Raw genomic sequence first — 17,608 nt, forward strand, 5'->3', positions numbered from 1 at the left:
TTTACTAATTCCTTCATTTTTTTTTCTGTTAAATTCATTATTCCCGCGTTAATTTTATCCGGCATATATTTAAATAAATAAAATATTTCCTAGAGTCGATTGGTTATTTAATTGTTCATCCTTTTACTCATTGTTACCACTGTTACTTTCACTACATTCGTAGTTACTTTCACTACTCCCACTATCATTATTATAACTGACACTACTCGCATATTAATAACGTTAATTTTATTAATCTCGTTGCTGCTACTATTACTTTTACTACATTTAAATTTTATGTATAATTCTACGATGATACTAATTAATTCCATAAGTGGGGCATGTTAATTTTAAGGAAAATCACTATATTCTTGTGTTTTCTAAATTTAATTACTTTAATTTAATGTAATTTCCATAAATATTCTTCATCAAGGCATCTTTATATTATACTTTTACCAAAACTATATAATATTTACATTGAGGTCACTTTATTAGGTCCATCACACGGTGCTGTCGATTTAAAACTATATAGTATAATTAATTTGTATAGATTTCTTTAATTATATTGAAGTCCCTTGGTTTCTGGAATTAATATATAGTATTGATTCATCATTGTACGTTTTTTTTATATCATATTACCCCTATTATTTGGTATCCTCTCAATTCTCTACCTTATCTGTCATTTTCTCTCCCACCCACAATCGTCTGAATATGTGAAAGCAGCTAGCGTTTACTATCACTGACCGATTACCTCGAGATTCACCAACAGACCTTCCACCACATTGGTGACCTCCCTGGCCGCACCCAACACCTCAGACCCGACGTCTATCTCAAACCTTGTCTCAACCCCCCCACCCCCCCACCCCCCTCTTGTATCATACGTCCTCCAACTGCACTGTCCCATCTTGCCCTTCACCATCCCCGTACGTCTCGTACCTTATAACTTGATATATTATGGACTAATTTTTTTAAAGTCACTCCAACTTTTATAAATTGAAAATAATACTAAGTTTTTAAATTGATTTTTTTGAGAACTCTATATTATCTATTGCTAATGACTTGATATATTATGGACACATTTGGAGAAATGTTATTAAAATGTTTTTTTTCGTACACAATGTTAAAATGTTCTTGTATGTTCATATATTAGGTGTGAAATAATGATATGTTTAAATTTACAGACTAAGTATCTAAATTGATCAAACTAAAATTTAATTGGCCAAAACTCTTTATATGCTAAAGATATTTATTCTTAGGTTTTAGTATTTCCTTCACCAGTCGTAAACCATTTTTTTTCCATTTGCCTCAATTCTATTTTCGTCGTTTATATTTTGACACAAACAAAAAAATTTGTATTTGTAACAAAATTAATCAGTTTCTTACTGGTCGGTTGATTAGCTATTTCACAATTTTAATTAGCTATTTTTCCATTCTTTGATGTAATAGTCTCATGATTAATTACCTCGTACCCCGTAAGTGACTGACTGATATTCTCTTAAGGTTCAAGCTTCCTAAGTTGCAAAAATAACTCATTTTTTTTTGCTATACGTTTGTCTTGGTAATATTTTTGAGTAATTACTCTTCCATTTCATTTTTTTCTTTTTTCCAAAATTTAATCCAAATTAATTGTCTCATTTTAAAATTTAGTATGTTAAATGGATTAACAAACAATGTTATTCATACTCTAAAATTTAACCCAAATTAATTGCATCATTTTTAAATTTAGTATGTTAAATGGATTAACAGCCAATGTTAGTCATAAAAGTGTAACTACCACTCGTCCACTCCCTTTCTCAAAATGACATTGTCCCCGTCCATTTTAATTAAAGGGTAGAACTATTATTTTACCGAATTCTCTTAATTTTTTTTCAAAATAGAAAGTAAGACATTAAAAGTGGAATGAAACAGTTTCATTTTACTTAAATATGTTTCCTATAAATAGTAAAAATGCTTTTTGAACGTGTGCGTTAAGGATACACATTAATATATGAAATTAAAAAATATACTCTTTTTTGTGCCACCAAGTAGCAATACTTTCATATCTTCGTAAAATATTGCTCAATGTCTAATTATCTATATAATATATTTATTAATAGTAACATTTTTTTTATAGAATATAACCTCTCATATAGTAATCATCTCACAAATAGTGATGTTATTTATAAGGTTTTTCCATAATTGCTGTGTAAAACGGTCTTACAATGTGATTTACATTATCTAAAAAACACATATTTATTCACTAATAGCATTAAATTATTGTTTTCTTAGATAAAAAGACGCCTTATATGTGAAACTGTTGTGATTTTAGAATGATATAACTAATACATAACGTTTAATCGTTTTCTCAACAATTAAAATCGTCTTTAAATCTTTCAAAATTATAATGGATGAAATAATATTTTTTGTAAAAAAAAAAAAGAAGAAGAAGAGTTTTAAAATTAGGAAAAGTATTTAAATTTCCAAAAATCCTAAAGAATAAAAGATGAAGCAGCGCTATTAAGTATTAACGGATGACTCGGACTTTCATAATTATCATCAACTCTTAATGCTTCATTCTACTCATCAAACAAACTCTATCTTCAAAATTACCTGTATTTCAATCTCTTCTAATGTAAATAAATTTTAATATTGATTCACTGAAAAGGATAATTATAATCAAAGTTATAATATTTGCCCAAGTTATATGATCATCTTTGCACATGATTTTAGGGATTTTAGAAAAGATTCTTTTTTTGATTTATAGGTAATATATGATAATGAGTTTAAAAGGATAGATTTTCGAAAAAATACTCATCTTGTTTTGGAAAATCTTCTAAAAATCTTTCAAATATGGAAATTATGTTGATTATACGGAAATGGAATACTTAATTTGCAACTGACACATGGCAGAAGCCATCTGTCGATGACACGTGGCAGATGGTTTCTGCTTTAATATAATATATGATTTGCTTTTTCTTTGCATTTGAATCCCATTAAGTTATCCATGTACATTATTTTGACATGTTAGCTATGATAAACAAAGCTCATAACTCAAGTCTTGACCGTCACAATATGCCTTATGCCAAGTAAATTTGACAATATTATGTTGGTAAACCACTTAAATTTCTGAGGTCTTTAGAGCTTCCTAGGCCAGTAACATTAATAAACTGGTCTCATTTGTTATTTAGGCTAAAGAATGTGGTGTCCTTGTGAAATATATAATATTAAACTGCATAAGTGTGACATTAGTTTCTTAGCTTTTTGCGCGTTCATATGATTAAGTACATGGGGAAAGGTGGTTCTTACCGTTCAAATAAGCCATACATTACCTTGTTTTGTTAGCCCCGTTTGAACCTTATAGCCATTTCATATCCTATTTCATAGCTACAATCTAGAATTTACCTACCTTTTCGGGACAGTCGCAGTTGCTTGAGTCTCATGTTATTTTAGCTACTTTGGTTGGGATTGGGACATTTATGTCATGTGGGTTGTAGCTTTAATTTTGTTAGCAATTGTGTTGATCTCCTATGTTGAAAAAAAAAAAGAATTATGAAGCGAAGAAAAAGAAAAAAAAATTGAAAATTCCGAAAAAAAAAAAGAAAGAAAAGAAGGAAAAAAAAAAGGAATTGCTTCATCGGTTTTGTTAGGAGATCATAAGTGGTGTATAGTAGAGTCTAATGCACATTTGGAGAGTCTTTATATTCTCTCATATGTTGTCAAAGTTGAGATGATTTCTCTAGTTGGGATGTTGTGATTATTATTATTAGATTTGGTTATTGGTTTAGCGCTGCGACTACCGTCTTAGCCTCTCATATCCATACGTGCCTTTGCACAAACCACTTCTATACCTTTGCCCATTTGCCACCCTTTTATCCTTGATACATGTACTTAGTCTTTATTATGAATGCGTACTAGTTGGAGAAATTTCTATCACATTAGATTGCATGCATGTTTCATAAGTTGAGTGAGTGTCTTTATTCTTTCTATCTTACATATATCTCACCCCTTATGAGTGCATGAGTGAAATCGCGAGAATCCAACTAAATTGTCTTGTAAGATTTAAAGTATTTCGTTGAGTCTCGGTATCATGTCACATCTTGAGTTGAGTTGCGTTATTCTATTACCCGTGCCTTTGAATTTGTTTTATTGGAACAATCTTTTTGGCCATTACTTTGTTATAGATATGGATAGCTGGGATTTGTATGTGCCTTGACATTTGCTCTTAGTTATTCATTCACCATTTGTTTGTTTGTCTTTTGTATGGTTTGATAGCTTTGCTTGGGGGACAAGCAAAGGTTTGGTTTGGGGGATTTTGATGTATCACTTTTATATGAACTTTTATAACTCCTTTCATGTTGATTTATATACCGTTTTTGTGCCTATTATATCATTTATATGCCTTTTATAGTGAATTGTCGATACTGCCGCTTCTTTATGTTTTAATGCAGAAATGACGCATTACGAGGTGAGTCAAGTTAAGATGAGCATTGCGGTTATGGCATAGTGGAATACACGAGCCATGGCACGAGAAACGAGGAGACTTGAAGACGATAAGAGAAGTAAAGAAGAAATCAAGCTGGATGTCTTGGTTCCTCGATCGAGTAACCTTCCTCGATCGAGTATGATGAGGCTCGATCGAGGAACCTCTTTGTCGGTCTTATTTCCGTATTTTCCTAAAACTCGTATTGTTTGTAATATAAATTCTAAACTCGTAGGATTTATTAGGGTACGCTTTTTACTTACTTTTAGACGGCTGGAAACATACTTTGGCATTCATACTTTGTTCTTAATCTTTCCTTGTTAATTACGAAGGTACTAATCATTCTTCATTAATTAATCATTCAAGTTTCATGCTTTCAATTCATTGTTATTATTTCATGTCTTCAATTATGTTGTTATCTATCTTTATCGTTGTTGTTGAATTCACCATGAGTTGCTAAATTCTTCATCTAGGATGAAGGGGATCTAGGTTGATTAAAACGGGGAATATTAATTGATTGCTAGTAATCTCACATGAATTATCGTTTGATTATTGTTCTTATTCTAATTATTTGATTTAGGCCTGAATTGATAATTAGTTTATCGAATTAATACTTTCACCGACAGGGTTAGAATTAATATAGGCTGCGATAATCAATTAGATTGTGTTTAATATTAGCGATTGCATGTTAGACTTAATCTAAAGGACATAATAGAATTAACCAATCTTCTGACCTTAGATAAATTGATTGACCTAGCAATTGATTAAGAAACCCCATATAATTGACCTAGTGAACCGGAATCCCAGACTCTTTAATATTATTGTTAATCACCTTTTAATTACTTGCTATTAATTGGTAGAAAACAAACAAATCAAAACCCCCAGAAATTGTTACCTTTAAGACACTTTAAATATTAGCGAACTGATTATTACCGCCTCCCTGTGGATTCGATACCTGTCTTACCACTAGCTATTTCGTTAGTACTGAGATAGATTTATTTTGATATTGGTGATACGACTTTAGCCTTATCACAAAGCATGAAGGAGGATGATACATATGCGTGGTTGATAGCTTATGCTAGCATTTCGACCTATTCCATTGTGTGTCTCCTACCCCTCCTTTTGGTTTGTTTTTACCTCTTGTTTTACATTATTGACATGACTTGTATAGCTTATATAACATTTAGTTTAGAGCATCTAGAGAGTCATTTTGCACTCTTTGATGGATGAGAGTTTTTGAGTCCTAGCACCACCAAAGGACTCACACCTCGGTAACATTGAAGTGGCTATCTTTTTTTGCTCCCACCGTAAATAATCCAAAATGACAACTTACTTCTCATGCATTGCATTTGTATGCTTGTGAATAAACTTCCCTCTTTTTTACACTAGAGATAGTGTTTGGTTTGGTTTGGGGAAGTTCATTCATAAGCAAACCGAGTTAATATAAATTAGCTCTGCGAACAATTGAAAGCATGCATCATATATCCTAGCTTAGTTTGCATCACTTATATATACTCATCACATGTAAATATGTCACACATAGTTTGCATTTAGTATATAATCATGCATCATATCATATCATTCATTTGCATAATTCCCTATTGTTTTGTCCATTGGGGACAATGTCCACTCTAAGTGTGGGGATGGGGAATTCTAATACTTATTTCAAAAAATGATAAAAATTTGAATAATTAAAAAATCCAAAAACATGTTTTTTCCTTTGTAGTGTAGAATTGTATATATTGTCCATATTTGTTTGCTTGTTTGTCACTCTTATCACATTGGGCCGACTACGCCACATTTGAGGCATGAAAGAAATAGAAGACCGCATGGTATGATTTTTCCAAATCTCCTTCCTCCTTTTATATGTTAATGACAATGTGACTATATTTTGATTGATGCGGTACAAACCAATGTGTTGTTAAGAGTTTACATTTAGCTTATATAGCATCTTAGTTAATAGTAGCATATGCATCAGAGTTGTATATATGATAGTTGTATCATGACATGTAGTTGAATATTAGGAAAATTTTTGTGAAAATGTCTAGTTGGGAAGCTTGGCAAGTGTATATAGGGCCCTTGTAGATAAATTTTCTCCTTGAGACTTTGTTTTCTAGAATAACCTCAAGACACCCTAGGATGTGTCATACTAGTATCTTTTGACCCATGGATTAAGGCCTAATCAAGACTCAAGAGTACCTTGTGGTGTGATAGCTCCTTGGCTACCGTTTATTCTAAGGTGACCCTTAATGCCATGCAACCGTTCTTTTATTTCTATCATCATATTTTGTCAACAAAAAAGGAATGGGCACAAAAATCTCCAATTTGAGTTCAAGTACGGAAATAAAAGTCAAAAAGTTTGCAAAAAAAAAATGAATCAATGAAAAGAGGAGCAAAAATAGACTCCTATGCTTCAATAAAAGTACCCTTGCTACAAATGGAGTTACTTTGAAAATGTTCAAAAAGAATGCAAAATTGAAAAGAATTGCCAAGTATCAAAATGCCAAACATAAAAAATGCAAAGAAATATTCTTCAATGACAAATGCCACAAGAAATTAGGGGGAAAAACAAATCAAAAGCAAACTACCATTGTGAAACTCAAAACATATTGATCCCTTTTACCCATTGATCTCATTTTTGTTGCATGTGGAGAGGGGACGACCCTTCTTCTTGCCTAGGTAAGAGGGGGAATTTCGCGATCCTACAGTGTTTCTAAAACCATAGGGAGTGTACTATTGACGAAAGCATTTAGCGTTTGTGGACAAAAGTACCCTAGTTTTACACAACTTGGAGGTGATTTGTTGGTATCCTTTTAGGCTTAGTAACTTGGAGAAATAATATCTACAATGGAATGTGTACCCTTAGATTACTTCCCTTTTAGATGATTTCCGCCACTTAGATGAGGAAAGTGGCTATTCTTTTTGTAGATGCATCCTTTACTTGTTTTTGTGTGCTTAAATGATAGGATGCATCGCCATTTTGGCAAGCCCCACCTTGCCTTGCAACGAGGCATCTTACCTCATAGATGTCTTGTTGTGAGTTGAAGGGGCGGAGTGAGACCCGTTAATTATCTCACATCGGCTAGTAGTATTAATAAAGGTCATATTTTTAGTCACCTCTTTACTCGGGACGAGCAAATGTTCGGTTTGGAGATATTTGATGTGACTCATATTTGCACACTTTTAGTCCCCGAACTAGCCTCGTTCTTATGCTTTCTTGCATGTATTAGAGTCGTTTCTTATCTTTAGCTTCCTACTTTGCATATTCTTTGAGGTTTTGTGTCCTTGGTAGGAGAGAAAGGCTAACCTTGCATATATGGAGCAATTTGGAGCTAAATGGATTGCATCTAACGATCAAGCAACAAGGAGGAGACCGATACTAAAGGCCTAAGTAGATAGAATAAGTATTTGGGCAATAATGAAGGACCCTCAAGGCTCCTCAATGATCTCCACGGATCTTGAGGCAGTCAAGAGAAGAGGAAGCCAAGCTGACCCATGATCCGGGCGTTTCGAGCTCAGCCCGAGCGTCCTGAAGAGCAAATCGAGCGTCCCAAGGCTAAGCCCGAGCGTCCCACACGCAGGACGGGCGTTTCCCTACGCATTATGAGCGTCCAACATGGACAGGTCGTGGGGCTCCTTAGGGACTTGCAAGACACTAATCTTCATCTTAGGGACTTAATCGTCATTTAAGCCCTTAGTTATACTTGTACTTAGTATAAATATCCCATTGTACTAGGGGATTAGACACCAATTCCTAATCTAGTTTTAGTAGATTTTATTAGTATTAATCAAGTTATAATTACACAATTTAATCTTAATTAAATCTTAATCTTTCTTTAATCATTCAAGTGTTCTTAGATTTAGTTGGGTAATTTGAAGACTATTTGGGTTTATTGGAGAATTAACAACTCTTCATCATTCATCAAGTTCTCTTCTATTATTCTTTGCTTAGTATTTGGATCATCCAAAGTTGGTACGATTCCTTTTATCCTTTGCTTAGTTATAGTTTATTGCTTTACACATTCACCATGTTTAACCTTGCTAGTATGATTGCCACCCTTATTAGCATGTTTACCATGATCATGAGTGAGTAGTCTTCTAGCTAAGGTTAATGGGTGATTAGGAGAATTTATCATGGGGTAGATCTTAACTTAATAAGTTCATATGATTGCTTGCTTGTTGTAATTTTAGCTTATGCACATGTTATGCTTGATGAAATTCTTGATTGACAACCTACCATGAATCTCTTATCCATTCAATAAGACTTGTAAGACATAAACCAACTCAAGGCTTGTTAGACTATGCATATAGTTGAATAGGAAGAAATTAAGTCGACTTGTAGGTATTGTAAAGTCTTGACCGACTCGGCTCCGAGACCCAAACCTTCCTAGGAGTTGTAAGATATAAACTAACTCGACTCCATTACAACAATAATTTGCTTGCATCTATGAAACTTGTTTACGAGATCTCACCATGATTCCCTTATGAACCCATGACACCCTAGTGCCTTAATCAATTGTTTACAAACCCTATTTACTTGCTTCGCTTTGTTTACTTTTCATTGTTAAGTAGTTTAGATTGCAAACCTCAAAACCAACCTAAATTGTGACACCCTAAGACATAACTCTCTACAACCGATAAATCAATATAATACCCATACCTTGGGATCCGACCTTTACTTGCCACTCTACTAAGAGTAGTTAGTTGAGATTATAAATAGTGTTTTGATTGGTAAGCTTACACAACAAAGTTTCGACCGAATCAAAGATTGTCAAGAAAATGTGGATTCGAAAAGACTTATTAACATAAGTGACTAACCAAAAGGGACCCAAATTAATTTGGATGCCCAAGTGCAAATTAAAGTATAATTTGTTTTACAGGCTAAAGTGAGAGGAAGCAACATGCTTTGATCAAATAACTTTCGTTGCTCAAGGTACATATGAGACGATGTTTTTTTTACCTCTCACATAGAGCCTACAAAGTGGAGGTGTGATACATGAATTGGTAAGGTGTTTCAAGGTTATTCACACTTCAAGTAAGGATGGTAAGAACTTCTCAACTCTTAATATTGATGTTAAACAAATATCATGAGAAGTATAAAAGGGTGGTTGGTATGTATATTCTTAAGCTCTTGGCTTACTACCTATTATGTTATATTCTTCATCTCGTTTATAAACATATATCTAACATCATTAAGCATATGTGCAGATGAAGAAGAAAGAGAAGAATAAGGACAAGAAGAAGAAGAGAGAGCTTACAAGGAGTTGATGAGTAAAACCAGACTGAAGCCTGTCAGACCGTCCACTCAACTCTCGTGATAACATCGTTCTCAAGACAGTAAAATAGAACAGACTTCTGAACTGTTTTCTTCAGGAAAAAGGCTCAATTCTGGGCAGAAGCTGTGAACACTTGTTATATTCATTATCATGCTTCTATTAGAACTATCCTTAAGAAAACGCCTTATGAGCTTCTTTATGTGCGAAAGCCAAACATATCACATTTCCGCTGCTTTGGATCAAAATATTTTGTTCACAATAATGGCAAAAATAATTTGGGAAAATTTGATCCAAGAAGCGATGAGGCGGTTTTCATAGGATATTCAAAAGAAAGCAAAGCTTATAAAGTTTACACTAAGAGAACCATGTGCTTTGAAGACAATGTGCATATAATCTTTGATGAAACTAATGCTCTCAGTGCTGAAATAAAGGATGATGATGATTTTGAGATTAGATTTGTAGATGATGATCCCCTTGAGTTAGAAGAAGAGGCCCTTTGTGTACAAGGCCCTCGGGAACTGCGTCCGAGGGATCCACACCTGACATAATCGACTCGAGGTTCTTTCGAATCGAATTAAGACATATTAGAGTCGCCACCAAGTTTTTTGGGAACTTGGAACCGTTCAAGTCAACTTTACACCTTTCATCGAAAAGCATAAAGCCAATCGACTACGAGTGATTAAAGATAAAGACTTGTACCCTATATCACTCGATTTGAATGACTCTCGTAATCCAATGGTATTTAGACGGATCCACAAACCATAGATCTTGAGTAAGGGGTGAGGGTACGTGTTGGGAAGCCCATAAGGACACCCAACCCCGCCCGTCAATAACGGCCTCTACTAAGTCAAGTGTCGGATTTCAAACAAGGTCATAGCTACTACGATGTATGAAATGCAAACGTTGTTTTAAACCCTAACATGTGAAGTTTCTATGTTGATTTAGATGCAACTATACTAACTTTGTCAAAGTTGTAATTTAGCATGTGGGTTGATTGATCTAACAACATACAAATAAAGCAAACAAGGCTTAAGGGGGAATGGGGGAGCCGTTGGGATCTACCTATTACAACCCAGGCATTTCATGCCGACACAACAACAAATTAAAGATACAACTCGATCTAAATACAATTGCTACATACAACTCAAAACACGACACAAAACACACGGCCATCTGACCTTGAAAACCGTGCACATGGGGGAGGTGACTCACGGCCTACATGACACACGGCCGTGGGTCCCTCCTCGTGTTGCGTGCTCTCACTTAATCCCATCGAATTAGACATCGGGCTACGCACCAAAGCATGCATTAGCATAAACCGGGCCATGTTGCTTTAAACAACATGCGGTATACTACGCTCCTACAAGCATTGGGAACAAGCGTCTAACCAAATAAAACCAAGGTTTTCAGAAAAGGTTTTGACTCAAAAAGGAGAACTAATTACAAATAGATTACAAAACGTGACTCAAAGAAACATAAATTAATTACAAGTGATAAAACAAATAAAGAACGAACGATGCAAAAACAAACGAAATAGGAAAGGCCAAACACACGGCCAAACTCACGGCCAACCACGGCCCAACCAAAGCCAACCTAGTTCCTAAGTTAGATTTATTGATTAGATCGAATGATTGCGAAAAGGAATCGAAAACAAGTTAGAAAACGAGTTAAAAACGATGTTGATTGATTGTCGCGCAAGGGTGCATTCTACACGGCCTAAAGGGTCAAATTAGGTTAAATTCGCTAATTAATTTAACTCATCGAGTGTCAATAAGAAGGTGCTAATCACGCACTCTTATACTAGCGAGAAATTAGGTGAAAGAGATAGATGCATTCAATTATTTACAGAAATCGTCGATTGATTTTATAACTTGCGTCGAAGCCACCTAAAGTGTCTAATTAGATTATTAAATTGATTTAAAGTCATCTAATTACGTCATAGGTTAACAATCAGAAGTTAAACTAACATGCAACGGGTCCTAAGGTCCATCGATTTGGCGAAACAAGAAGAGGGTCGAAAGCGAAGATCGAAGTTAGATAACTTGTTTTATTTATGCCCTACCTTGAACACGAGGATATGTAAATGAGACGGGGTGTACGACCGACAGAAGTAGCGGTTTCTTTTCCCATCTCAAGTCAACGCGGGTGTTCATGGTGGTACTTTAACTCATACTCGGACTAACTAGTTTCGTAGTTAATTTAAAACAAACGATAATTAAAACGAAAAACAAACAAAAAAAGGACAATAAAAAAGGCACAAAAAAACGAAATAAAAAGAGAGAAGAGAAGGGGATTTGATGCACCCTCAACCTACATGTATCGTTGACACCGTCTTGGGTCGTAATCGATGGTAGATTTTATCTCGAGAGGCCGTCGTCGACGAAGTAACAAAGCAACACGCGTTTTGGAAAGTTTCTGGACAGCAGTTTTAAAACAGTGATATCTCCCTCGTTTCACGACGAAAATTCGATCCGAAAGATGTTTTGGAAACTAGAAAGAGAGGAGAACAAGGATCTTAAAGCGACCCCTGCTCGATTTGGGTTATTGGGCACGAAAAACGAGCACAAACAGAACTGGACAGACAAGAGTAAACCGCGAAAACAGAGTGTTATTTCACTCTGTTTTTCGAGGGATCTCGTGTGCTCTCAAGGTCAATTCGGCTCGTAAATCTTTGTCTAATGTGTAGATGGATGTTATGTGGTTAATTAGGAACAAGAAACTCGAATTTTTATGGTGATTTGATGGAGGAACGAAAGGGTTTTCGAAGGAGACACACAAACAGTTTCAGTTTGTGTGTCGGTTTTGTTTAGGGTTTTTGGAGGATGTTTAGGGTTTGTTTCTGAGGTTTAAAGCTTGTGGGTGATGGTTGGATGTATGGAGAACTTAGAGGAATGATTGTATGGTGAAGGGGTGGTATTTATAAGGGTTTAAAATAGGTTAAAAAGGAGTAAGGAGCAGTCGGGCTCATTGAACATGGCTGCTGTCCATCGGTTTTGGGAGGGGTTTCTAGGGTTCGTTTTGGGGGATTTCTTGGTGATCAAGCTAGGATAATATGGGTAGGATACTAGGGTATGGGTTAGGGTTAATGGGTACGGGTCTTGGTAGTGTTTGAAGCGGGTTTGGGCTCGGGAATTGGCTCGCAAAACAGGGGAGGGTTTGCGGTTTATGCGGGCTGCTTGGGGTTGGTTTTGAACGAGATTTTGGGCTGCTTGTGAGGGGGTTCGAACATGGGTTGATGGGTAGAGGCTTAGGTGGGTTAGTGTACTCGAGATTCGTGCCAATTCGCAAAGGAAACGGGCTTAAAAACGGAGCTAAAAACGAGCTCAAAAACGAGTGTCCAAAACGAATTCTTCGCTTTTAAAAATCGATTTTTCAAATCAAATAATAAATTGAAATAAATGACTTTTCAAATCAAATATATTCATAAAATGATTTTTCAAATCAAATATTTATTTTATTTTCAATAAAATAAACTCGGGAAAATAAATTCAAAATAAAACATCATAAATTGAATTTATCTAAAAAACCATAATTTAAATATCATTTAAATCAACAAAATGTACTCATTAAAAAAAACACTAATTTAAAAAAAATCATTTAAATTAATAAAATGAAATCACTTAAAAAACATTAATTTAAATATCATTTAAATTAATAAAATACTTCATCGGCGACGCCATTCTACATCGTAAAACGAGCTCCAAATAATGACAATGACAACTAAAGAATACATGTGTCCTATCATCATCGGGTGTTTGTCGGGTTCTCTATAAATTCCAATATCGACGGATACGGGTATCTCTGAGCCCCACTTTGACCGAGGCTTGGACAAGGCGAAAGTCAAAGTATACCCCAGGTCCCTTTCGACCGAGGATTCTTGGTCGTTTATAGTCCATTAGACTTGCGTATATAAGCTACTTGACCATAAGAAGAGATCATACCGAAACTTCGTCGGGGATTAACTCTTCCTTCTATTGCGTCGAATTATCTTCGTTGGTCATCGACCCATGAATTGCATAAATGGTGGGTTGAGCCTTATCCTTAGGCGCCTACGTATCCGTTTCTGACGGAATCAAACCCGCGTCGTAGTTCGGCAACTGCTGACACAGGCCCAAAGTTTATCATCTGTTTGGCGTATGTCCAAAATTCATCATCTACGACATTGGCCCAAAATTTATCATCTGCTGGCACTTGTCTAAATGGGACGGGACTTCCGAGGAGGTTTGTCGCTTTCATCATTTGCTTTCGGCTAAGGAATTCTTCCATTTCATACTCTTGTAATTGAATTGAATTCTCGGTGGATGTCATCCATTTCATCTTGACAATGGTCTCTGAAGCCAACGGCTTCAGAGCCCCCAGTTTGCAATGGCTCTAAAGTCGAAGACTTTAGAGCCCCCAGTTGAAGCATATGTTGAAGCATATCCTGCTACATTTAAAACATAGAAAATGTACTAGCAATAATCATCACATAAGCACATTTGGATCATCGATCTTGAAATTGAATCATTTGAAATACTGGGTCATCGACCCGAAAATTGAATTTGATAATTTTGAAATAATTGGGCCATCGACCCGAAAATTGAATTTGAAAATTTTGAGTGATTGGGTCATCGACCCGAAAATTGAATTTGAAAGACTGGGTCATCGACCCAAATTTTGAATTTGAAATGAAACACTTGGATGCTGGGTCGTCGACCCAAAAAGTTTTTGAAATTTTGAAAGTTTGAACCTTGACTCTGATCATCTATCCATAATGCGCAAAAAGTTTTTGAAATTTTGAAATTTTGAAATATTTGGCATTTTGAAATCGAACCTTGATGGGTGAGCATGAAATACGACTCAGACACTCTGTATGACCCGTAAACAAACGTGGGCGTAGCCCGCTACCGTAAAACAAAAAAAGAAAATAAAACCGTAAGTGTGCACGGGTTTTAATTCAATTATTGACTTGTTGGGGGTAGAAATGTAAATTGGCCGTTCCGGCGCCAAAAGATGGCAAATGGGAATCACAAGGCCATCGGACTTGGGACGGAGATATCGTATGGCATGGGCGTGCTCCCGAGGGCACATGGGAATCAAGATCACTTGACATTGACAAGGTGGATTAAACTCACGGAGCAACAACGTTGGCTTCGCCCGACACTAAACACAGACTGATCTTATTAAAGCACTTAGACATCACACATCACTCTTGTTGGGAACATTCTGTCACTCTTCTCCTCGCCTCCTTTCTTTTCAGCGAGTTTTCATCATTTCTTACCACCGCCTTCTTTCTTTTCAGCGGGTTTTTACTATTTTTCTTCCACGCCTTCTTTCTTTTCAGCGGGTTTTTCATTTTTTCTGTTCCCAACACAAACACACATCTATATGACTCAGCATCTTTGCCTAAACCATTAGATAAAGCTCATTCTGAGACTTGATACTATTCATCTGAACCTATATCCTTATCCTAGCTTACATCGAGTGCTAAGACCGACTCAAACAAAGGTGGCTTCATTTGGACTTGGTTAAGACCCGTAATAAACCGACAAGATGACAACTTGGTTGATGAGTGGATTGAATCCCTTATTCTGAAGGACTGCCTACGTATTCGCGTGGAGCGAAATCAAATCCGACGTAGTTCGATCATGGTGCATAAACATGGCATTTTAATTGTGTGTACACACTCGAAGGTTTCACCTATGGTATCATGTCATATCCCATTCTAGCCTTTGTAAATGCCAAGTTAAATCCCGTGTTTGGGGTTAGGTGTAAAAGGCTTGGATCTTTTGGGATGTGGAGCTTGGTAATAACAAGTTGGAATGGTTAACCATCATTCTGAAGGTTTGTTTTGTGGTGCTAAGGCCAACGGGTTATGGCTTACATCGTGGTTGGAAAAGGTGTCTCGGTTTTGATGAACCACGAGTGCAAATGGGTTGAAAAATGATGTGGGTTCAAATTTCCATGTCTGGACCCTAAAGGCTGGGTGTAACAACACAAGCGGAATAATTCTCAAAATTCCCGACTATCCCCTTGAATGTCTCGGGAAGGACTTAGGGGTAAAGAGGTTACTACTTAAGCTTTTGGGCTTCGCCCATTGAACTTCAACTATGGGTACTTGACTTGATTTAAGCCGTCGTAACTTCGACATTCAACCAAAAAGCATTCCGCAATAACTTCAACATCTTTTTTCCTTTTTTCCTTTTTTCTTTCATCTTTTTTTCATTTTTCTTTTTTTTTCATCTTTTTTCATTTTTCCAATTTTTCTCTTTTTGAAAATGATCTTCTATTCATTCTCTTAGTCATAAATGGATACACCTTGAAAACTGGGCTTCGCCAACTAATTTGGGTAGGAACTAACAATTCCTTGTTAGAACGGGTTGATATCTTCTCTCTTCGAGATGGGATGATTTTGTTGGGGAAAAGGCTTGCCTTCCATCATCGATAGGGGAAACAAGGAGCTAGTCCGGGTTTGTCATAGAATCATCTAAAAGCTTGTCACAAACATTGGTTCAGATGGAGGTTTTCTACCACCAGACATGGAATAGGTAAAGGAATCAAACACGGGATCCTAGTGTACCTTACATTTTGAAACAGGACATATTTCTACCCCAGGGATGCCTTTGAGTGTGTTGTGCATTTTATCATGTTTCGGAATGATTGAGGATTGGAAACAAAACATATTTGGAAACGAAACTGCGACTTTTATTGGAATGAGAAATGCTTAACAGACTCGAAGAAACGATTCCTAGGACACATCCTAGGTCATCGCGGAACAAACGACTCAAATTCAAGAAAAGAAAGTCCTAGACTCGACTCGACTAAGATAAGAAAACAGATCCCGACTCATAATTTTCAAATCTGGTCTTGAGCTTTCTCTTGTTCAGCTGTCAGCTTAGATGCCCGGCTTTGATCCTTGATCCCTTTGATGGTCTGCCTCCATCCTGAGGTAATCCTCTGAGGATCTACGCCAGTGATAAAGGTTGGTGAATCGAATTGTCTTTTATTAACTTCGTTAATGAGAGGAGTACATTCTAGAGCAAGACTCCCGACTTGAATTTCATTCTTCGGGTTTGGCAAGAATTCAAAGCAATCCACAAATATCTTCCCGATAAACACCCCTTTCAAGTGACATGGGCGTATAAGATGGGAATAATCGACATTGTCTTCGACAGAAATAAAGTTGGAGTGATCGCCAAATGGATTGGTGATGTTATTGGGTTTGACAGCTGGGATCGGGAGCGTTCCGTTCTCAATCATGTCTTGAATTTCGTGCTTCAGTCGATAGCACCTTTCAGTATCATGGCCTTTCCCTTGATGAAAGGCACAGTAGGCTTTGGTTTATACCATTTACCTTGTTGATCAGCGGGAGGGTCCGGAGTTGGACCAATGGGCTTCAACTTTCCTTGGGCCATGAGCCTTTGGAGAGCATAGGCGTAAGTGCACCCGATATCAGTGAATACCCTCGGAGCTTGGCGCGGAGGCCTTTTTGACTGTCCATCTAAGAGATTGACAGTTTCAACAAAGTGGGCCGCTGCGGGCGCTTTTGCTTTAGATGACGAAGCCCCTTGGTATCCCTTTGGCTTCTCAGCTTCAGCAATTCGGACATCGTCCTCTACCTTTATCCCGATCCTTATCAATTCTTTGAAAGAACCAAAATTCTGGTATTTCAGAGCATTACGGTAAACAGGTCGTAGATTCTTTACGAACTTATCCACCATTTCAACTTCGTCGGGCTTCTTAGCTAGTTTCACGCTTTTTTGGCGCCATCTTGCGAGGAATTCGGTAAAGCCCTCTTTCTCTTTCTGTGTCATGACTTCCAAGGTTCTTATGTTGGTTTGAATCTCAACATTGTCAGCATAGTGCTTACTGAGAACTCCACCGTAACATCTTCGAAAGTGGGGAAGTTCTTGAG

Source organism: Silene latifolia, chromosome X, assembly GCF_048544455.1.
Source record: "Silene latifolia isolate original U9 population chromosome X, ASM4854445v1, whole genome shotgun sequence".
In the NCBI taxonomy this organism is placed as follows: domain Eukaryota; kingdom Viridiplantae; phylum Streptophyta; class Magnoliopsida; order Caryophyllales; family Caryophyllaceae; genus Silene; species Silene latifolia.